This window comes from Chrysochloris asiatica, unplaced genomic scaffold (assembly GCF_000296735.1).
Source record: "Chrysochloris asiatica unplaced genomic scaffold, ChrAsi1.0 scaffold00021, whole genome shotgun sequence".
NCBI lineage: Eukaryota > Metazoa > Chordata > Mammalia > Afrosoricida > Chrysochloridae > Chrysochloris > Chrysochloris asiatica.
In genome coordinates, this window is record NW_006408539.1 from 19567392 (window position 1) to 19576808 (window position 9417).

Genomic DNA, 9417 nt, shown 5'->3' on the forward strand with positions numbered 1-9417 from the left:
AGCCTTGGAAACCCTGTACAGGGTCACTATGGGTTGGAACCGACTCGACGGCACTTAACAACAACAACCTTGTAAAGGAAATGAAATCCTCACTATGGTACCAATAGACAACATTCTTATCAATGAAGAAAAGATTGAAGTTGTCCAAGACTTCATTTTGCTCAGATCTACCATCAACCCTCATGGACGCAGCAATAAAGAAATCAAACAACATATTACATTAGGCAAATCCTTTGCACAAGACCTCTTTAAAGTGTTGAAGGACACAGATATCAGTTTGAAGATTAAGGTGTGCCTGACCTTAGCCATGGCATTTCAGTAACTTCATATGCATGTGAAAGGTAGACAGTAAATAAGAAAGACTTTGGAAGAGTTGGTGCATTTGAGTTACAGTGTTGGAGAAGAATATTAAAAGTGCCATGGACTGCCAGAAGAACAAATAAACCTGTGCTGGACGAATTACAGCCAGGCTGCTCCTTGGCAGTCAGAATGGTGAGACTTCATCTCTCATACTTTCATACTTCAGACATATTAGCAGGAGTGAACAGTCCCTGGAGAAGGACATCATGATTGGTAAAGTGGAGGGTCAGAAAAAAGAGGAAGGTCCCCAACATGTTAGATTGGACAGTGACAGCAACAATGGGTTCAGACAAAACTACGATTGTGAGGTTGGCCCAGGACAGAGTAGTGTTTTGTTCTGTTGTTATGAGGTCACTATGAGTCAGTACTAACTTGATGACATCTAACAATAACAACATCTTAGTCACCTCAGGATGGGTTTAAACCACCAACCTTGTGGCTAGTAGCTGAGGGTTTAACCTTTTGTGCCACTCCGGAATTCTGAGAATGAAATTAATTACATGACTTTCAAATTAAAACAACTCATGTATCATTATGCTAAGGAAAAATTGTCAACTTTAATGAGTGAGGATGTTTAAAAACGGGATCCAAAATAAGAAAGCATTGCTATTTTGGAGTCCTGGTGTGGCACTGTAGGATAAACACTGGACTTCTAATCGCAAGGACAGCAGTTCAAACTCACCAGTCAGTCTTAAGAACCCCTGCACAGGGTTGACTTGACAGTGTGCAACAACAGCTTGTTCTATTTAAAAGCTTTCTCATAATGATATTTTTCTAATCATTGTTCAAATGTTTTTAAAGGACGGTATTAAAAGTAACAGGACATTACCTAGTAATCTGATATATTTTGGAGGGGTTAAGATTAGACTTGGGAATGTTGGGAATAGTCATGTTCTTTAAAAATATATAAAAATGTCTTTTAGCCAGTGAACCTGAAAATCTTAGTCATATTCTGAAAAAAAGAGAATGTTTCTTCCCAAGAGTATTTATGTGGGAGCTTTAAACAAAAGCAAAGTAAAAGTAATTATTATTTTGTAATTGAGGAGACCTGATGGGGTACAACCCTTCAATCAGGGCCTTACCAAGTGTTAAATAACACAGAACATTCTCTTCCCACTGCGATTTTAGGTACTTTTCTTTATAATTCCCTTAGATGTCTTAGAATTTCCACCCCCTGTTTTTTTATAAGCCCTTTATGCTATTCCTACTAGTAAAGTTGTAAAAGAAAGACTCTCTTAAACTGCCATCCATTTAATTTTTTTGCACCCAGGGCATAAATATAGTGCTCTGCATTGGGTTTAACAAACAATGTATGTGTCATAACTTACAATTTTTTCCTGACTTTGGTTACACATGAACATAGGAAAATGGCACACTCTGAGCTCTTAACTTTCGATACCAGACATGGAGTGTTCTCCAAAAAGACGAATGCCTGGATTACACTTGGGTTATTAAAGTGAGGTTTATTATGCTGTTCAACAAAGGTACATTTAATAGCATTTCCATTATGCTCAAATCATTTCCAGAGTTACACACTTAAAAAGTAAATGAAGTGTAGTTCAGTAGAGAATTACTCTGGTGTGAATTCAGGCAAAGTAAGAATAGTATATTATTCTTAATAGAAAAATCCCAAATACATATTTGAGCTATAAATACTTGTAAGGATGAATGATATGTTTTCTACGAGTATTTTACTGTAAAGTTAAAGGTGATTACAGCAAAAAGTCCTCAAGAAGTTGAAAGAGTTCTTATGGAAAAGAAGGGGTTGGAGATGTGATATTCAATTTCTGTAACTGGATTGCCATCTGATGCTCAAACAGCCTCTGATTGTTGTGTGTCTTGATATCCATGTGCTGGGTGATGGTGTTTCTCTGGAAGACATCCAGGTCCTTTCTGTAGCCAGACAGATTCCAAGTGCTTTCGCATATATAAATTTCCTCTATGTGTTGCCCTTAATTCTTGGAGATTAGGCAACATTCTTCCACACAGCTTGGCTCTAACAAGCCTGCTAAGCAGGTGACATGAAGTTTTGTTGTTGTTAGAGCCCTCAAATCCGTTCTGACTTATAGCGACCCTGCATAGAGCTTCTGAGAAGCAGCTGATGGGTTTGAACCACCCATCTTGCAGCTAACAGTCCAGTGCTTATCCTATAGCACCATGCCAGGATTCCAACAGACAGTATTGAAGAAAATCATGAGAGGGAAAAGTAAATATCCTTGTTTTATCATCTGTATAATTTATGTTTGGTATTTATCAAAAAGTAGTGGTGTTTTTGAATACTTTATTGACTAAGCTTCGTCTCTCATACTTTGGACATATTGTCAGAAGGAAACAGTCGCTGGAGAAGGATGTCATGCTGGGTAGAGTGGAGGGTCAGAGAAAAAGAGGAAGAGCCCCAACGAGATGGATCAGCCAGGTGGCATCATTGATGGCGTCAAGTGTGACAGCGGTAGTGAGGTTGGCCCAGGATCGGACATTGTTTCGTTCTGCTGCGCATGGGGTCGCTTTGAGTCGGTTCTGACTGGATGGCACCTGACAACAACAACAACAATGTAAGAATCGTAAGATTATCACCTAAATTGACAAATAATTGATTTTCTAATTAAAAAAAAAATCATTTTTTTTTTAGTAATCATATGAAAAACCTGCTACCATTGACTCAAGGTGACCCCATAGGACAAAACAGATCCGCTCCTTGGGGTTCCCAAGACTATAAATCTTTACGGGACCAGCCAGCCTCATCTTTCTCCCGCGGAAGAGCTGGTAGGTTTGAACCTACCTTGGGGCTAGCAGCACAGCACTTACCATTGTGCCACCAGGTATCCTTTATCATATGAAAGAAGTGTTAACAAACTCATTTAATTGATTATTAAACACCCATTGAAAGTGTGCTGCTGTAAAATCTTGTGTGGGTTTGTCAGTGCTGATTAACATCCGTGCATTTGTAAGTAAATTTAAATTGATAGAATTCTTTTCTTTCTAGTTTACAGCAACAGCTCTGTGAACCTGTACTGCTTTAGAATCTGAAAGAAATTAGAATGGTCCCAAAAGAAGAGAAGGTGTTGGTCAGAAAATAAACTTGAAAATATGGCTAGAAATGAATTGAAAATATGACCCACAACTCTGTTCTTCACATCAGCAATGACCTCTGCCACCAGCTGTTTATAATTGTGAAACTGCCAAGACTGTTGAAAATGTGTTTTTAGAAGCCAAGTCTTTTAAGAAAGCTTCCTGCATTCTTATATTTTGAAAAGACTCAAATATAGAATTGAGTTTCCTCTATATGGAGGCAAGCACATACTGGATAAGAAAAGAATACGTATACTACAATAGTATCCAAGTGACATACATTGTTCCGTGTTTAATAAACCCATTGAAATTAAATGGATATACTCAGCTGCATTGAAAGGTTTTCAGTAAAAAAAGAAATCAATGAATCAAGTAGCACGTCATTTAAAATCAATTTAATTTTCATGTCAGTTCTTTTTAAAAATTAAACTATTTTAAGAATTTAACTGGAGGTGTGTATGTAGGGTATATATTTGTGTGATATGAATTGCAAGATCATTGTAACTTTTTCAAAGTTTAATATTTTTACTATATTTCATAATGGTATTTTTACTGTTCTTTTTTATCTATATAGTATATTTCATATTTTCTATATGATATATGCAGTTTTCTATATAGTAATTTTATGAAGCAAGTCTTAGATTTGTTGTCATTAAGTGTCGTAGAGGTGGTTCCAATTCATGGTGACCTTATATAGGATTTGCAGGGAATAGCCAGTGGGTTTGAAACATCCACCTTGTGGTTAGCTATCCAGTGCCAATCCTACGGCACCATACAAGGTTAAGTAAAATGTATTGTTACAATATCATAGTAATATTTATTAAACAAAAATATCCAAATGTGAAGCTATCATTTCTTAGCATATCCTTCATCTAGGTCTATACACTTCTGAGGAAGTGAGTCCATCTCTAACCATCCTCCTAAGAATTCTGCAGTCTTCAATTTTACACCATGTTGGTATCAATTTTGACATCTTTTAGGGACTCAAATTGTGTCCTTTGCAATGTTCTTTGAGTTTGGAGAACATGGAGAAGTGTGAAGGGGTAAGATCAGGACTGTAGGGTGGATGGGTAAGGTTTCCCAAGGAAATTCTCAAAGGATAACCCTTACAACCCTGGAAAACTGTGCAGGTTCATTGTCATGATGGGAAATATTTCTTAGTTCAATTTTCCTGGTCTTTTTCTCACCAATGCAATTTTCCATTTTCTTAAACCTTGGGATTATCCTGTGTCCTTTAAGAAAATCTATCAAGCAGTCACTTTAATCTTCTGAGCTGATGATTTCTAGGCCTTGAATTTATAACTGGTCCAGCCGAACCCCTCAGAAGCTACTATTTGGGTGGGATCTTTGTTAGAAGGCACCCTAAGGAGAATAAGACAAATGAAAGGGCTTGTCTGCAGCCATCCACTGAGATGACAGAGACATATTTAAACACATTTTGCTTGGAATAAACTCATACATGTATAACTACTAGCAATACTTTTTGACTTACCTTCATACAGTATTTCTATACAGTGTATAGTAAGAATCCTGGTGTGGTACTGTAGGATCAGCACTGGACTGTGAACCACAAGTTTAGCAGTTCAAACCCATCAGCATGCTGCTCCTTGTAAACACTATACAGGGTGGTTATGAATTGGAACCAATTCTGCAGCACTTAACAGAAACAAAATAGTATATAGTGTTTTGCATGCCCATGTTTTGAACAAATAAGAGTAACTATAATCTTAAGTAATCATTCTAAGTGAATGAAAAACATGGTTCCCCTCTGCTCTTTAAAAATAAGTTTAAGTTTCACTGTGAAAATATCAGTATAAATTTAATAATTCGGTCTTTTTATTGTGAGCATTCCCTAATATTTTGACATGGAGACAAGCATTCTATTTATTTCTATGGGAAATGGTGCTAGAAGGTCTGTAGGCCTCGTCTAGCATTACAAAAATGCTAAAATATGAATGTCTCATATACAAGAGTGCTATGATGTCTCACTGAGGCATTGAAAATATTACATTGTTAATTCAGAGATTGTTATTTTAGGGTTGGTTAGAAACAATAAAGACTAAACTTTGAATCCGGCTCTAATGGCTCAATGAAATCTCCACTGAAAAATAATTTCATGGATAAGAAGTTTCAGGTGGCCCCAAACTTACATTGAAGATCATTTCAAGTCAGTTCTGATGTAAATAGAATGCCTCTGTTTCTATTATTTTTTCATTGTCTTTGCCTTTGTTATCCACATCTCTATGTTGTTGCTGTTGGGTACTATTGAGTAGGATCAGACTCATAACGACCATTACATGTGATTAAGAAGGAGCTCTGGTAGCGTAGTGGTTACGAATCCGGCTGTGAACCGCAAGGTCAGCAGTTCGAAACTAACAGCCGTTCCGCAGGAGAAAGATGAGGCTTTCTGCTCCCGTAAAGATTTACAGCCTCGGAAACCCTGTACAGGGTCGCTATCAGTCGGAACCAACTCCACGGCACATAACAACAACAACAATAACAAGTTTACAGGAGCAGAAAGCTCACGTATAATTACATAGAAACTTTCAGATATAGGTCTGGTACTATAGGATACTCACTGGACTGCGAACCACCAGGTCGGCAGTTCAAACCCACCAGCTGCTATTTGGAAACCCTATACAGGGTCGCTATGAGTCAGAATTGACTCGACAGTACTTAACAACAACAACAACGTACTAATAATGATAAGATGTTTAAAAAAAACAAAAAGTAGGTGGATATAAGTGTGTTTCATCCTAACTTGAATATGTCATAAGGACAAAAATATATTTCAGTAACATTTTAAATGGAGGTCACATGATCACCTGCATTGATGTAATTAAAACTACACTCTCCTGAGGTTCTTTGAAAACTTTAATCACGAAATTTAGTTTTAGTTACATGACATTTACTAAAATTCCATTGTATACCAAATGATGTTTATTTGACTTTAAAAGTACCTATATTTTCAAAGTATAGTGGCTCTGTAAGATAAACACTGGCCTGAAAACCACAAGGTTTATGATTTGAGCCCACCACCAGCTTGTAGCTCAGAGAAAGAAAGCTAAGGCTTTCTACACCCCCAAATCCTTATACAGGGTTGCAATAAGTCCAAACTGTCTCCAAGTCCCTTAACACAACACCAGTATTCTTGAGGTTGTCCAGATATACAGAGAAGCTCAGCACTGAAATCAAATCTTCAATGCTTAATTTCCTATCTCCCAATGCCCAATGCCCTATTTTTCCAATGCAACAGTTAAAGCAATTTTTGAATGTGCATCATCATTTCTAGACCAAACACTGTGTGTATTGTTGTTAGGTATCATTGAGTCAGTTCCTACCCTGTGTAGGGTTTCCAAGGAGCATCTGATGAGCTTGAATGGCTGACCTTGTGATTTAAACCTTGCAGCCCAACACATTAACCCTCAGTGTCACACCAGGACTCCATCATGTGTGTCATTGTTGTTGTTGTTAAATGTCAATAACTCGATTCTGACCCATATCGACCCTGTATAGGGTTTCCAAGGAGTAGCCGGTGAGCTTGAACCACCGACCTTGCAGTTCAAATGACTCTACAGTCTGACGCATTAGCCCACAGCGCCACACCAGGACTCCATCATGTGTATAGTGCTGGGCATAATCCTTCCAAAACCAAACCTGCTGCCAATGAGTCATTTCACATAATTCCCTAGTGGGTTGAAAAGCTAGTGTTCTTTTTAAACTGCCAAGTACTTATGTTATTGCTAATAAGTGCCGTCGAGTCAGTACCAACTCATAGTGACCCTATGTACAACAGAACGAAACACTGCCAAGTCCTGGGCCAGCCTCACAATTGTTGCCACGCTTGAACCCATTGCTGCCACTCCAATCCATCTTGCTGGGGGTCTTTCTCTTTTTCTCTCACCCTTCACCTTAACAAACATGATATCCTTCTGCAAGTACTTGTAGGGAGAAATGTATTGTATTGGAAAATTGACTAAATAATATTCTAGTTATCTTAATGAGGTATGGCTTTTTAGGTTTAATAACTAAATACAAAAAGGAGGAAATAGGGGTCAGTTTTTCAGGGTACCTCAGGGCACGCTAGACTATGTTCAAGATGATGGATCTGGGTTGTATTTCATGCTACTACCTCCTGTGGGACAGTGGAGTGCAATTGAGTTTCAGTAGATTCAGTACGAACTATAATGGAAGGTGTTTAGCCTAGCCAAATGAAGGGTCCAACAATTCACCCTCAAGGACAAAAACATATTTCAGTAACATTTTAAATGGAGGTCACATGATTACATGCATTGATGTAATTAAAACTACCACTCAAAATTTTTTCTTTTTTTTCCATTCTTCTATCTCTAGGGTGTGGCACCATAGGATAACTGCTGGGCTGTTAATCCCAAGGTCAACAGTTGCATCCCACCAGCTGCTCCTCAGAAACCTTATACTGGGTCATTATGAGTCAGAACTAAGTTCATGGCACTTTGTATATAACACGTTGTTGTTAGGTGCCATCAAGTCGGCACCAACTCACAGCAACCTTATGCACAACAGAATGAAACATTGCCCAGTTCTGCGCCAACCTTACAGTCATTGCTATGCTTGAGCCCATTGCTCCTGCCACTGTGCCAATCCAGCTCTTTGGGGATCTTCTTCATTTCCACTGACCCTCCAGTTTACAGAGGAAAGTAAAGTCTTTGACAACTTCATCTTTTCTCCATTAATCATGATGTTATTTATCGGTACAGTATAAAGATGGAAAAGCAAGAGGCAGTTGTTTGAACAAAACGAGGGATCCTGAATAGTTTAAAATTTGGAAAAGTGCTCATCAGGGTTGTAACCATGGTATTTTCAGTTGCTACATATGAAAGAGAAAACTGGACACTGTATAATGAAGATAGAAGAAGAATTGGTGCATTTGAATTATTGATCTGACAGAAAATGGAAAGTATATGGACAAGCAGAAGAACCAATTAATCTTGAAGGAAGTACAACCAGAATGGTCCTTAGACGGGAGGAAAGTTAAGACTTTGTTTCACATACTTTGGACACGTTATCAAGAGGACCAGTCCCTGGAGAAGGACATCATGCCTGGTAAAATAGAGGGTCGGCAAAAATAGGGAAGCATACTCAACCAGATAGGTGGGCACAGTGGTTAAAACAACTTGTTCAAACACTGGGTTGTGAGGATGGTGCAGGTTAGGGCAGGGTTTTCTTCTGTCATACACAGAGAGCATCGCTATGAGGCAGACACAACCAGACAGCACCTAATAACGACAACACAAAAAGAGAAGTCACAAATGGGGCCTAAAGGAGGAGTTTATTTGACTTTCCCAGTATATTAAAATCAAGAAAGTGCACACAAATTTGCAGACTTCTGGCATCTTAAATGGATTTTTGAATTTCATAAAATTAGGCATTAATTCTTGTGTGAGAAACATTAGCTGAAGAAGTGGGAAAAGAGCAGCTTCCTTTTAGAATTTACTATTTGAATAATTCAAATTGCTGTAATCCCGTGATTTTTAGTGCTATTACCCCGGCACTTTTTTTTTTTTTTCCTTTAATGCCTCCTTCCTGGTGTGGCGTTGTGGGTTAATGCACCAGACTGCAAAGCCATTTGAACTGCAAGGTCAGTGGTTCAAGCTCACCAGCTGATTTTAGGAAACCCTATACAGGGTCGCTATGGGTTGGAATCAATTCAACAGCACATAACAACAACAACAACACCTACTTGGTTCAGTTAGTCATTCTAATTTGAATTCCCTACCTTGCACCTACCATATATAACATATTGAACTCTGGTCACCTTTTGTGAGATGAACACTAGAATACACATTGGTTCTCTATGAGTCTGAATTAACTGAACAGAACTTCTCCAATCAAAAAACATTCTCTTTTGTGACTTGTATCTCTTAACTGGTATGATATTGTCTGTGTTTGGGTTTTGGTCTTGTCAGGAGCCTTTGAGCCATTCTTGACTCATAGTGACCTTGTGAT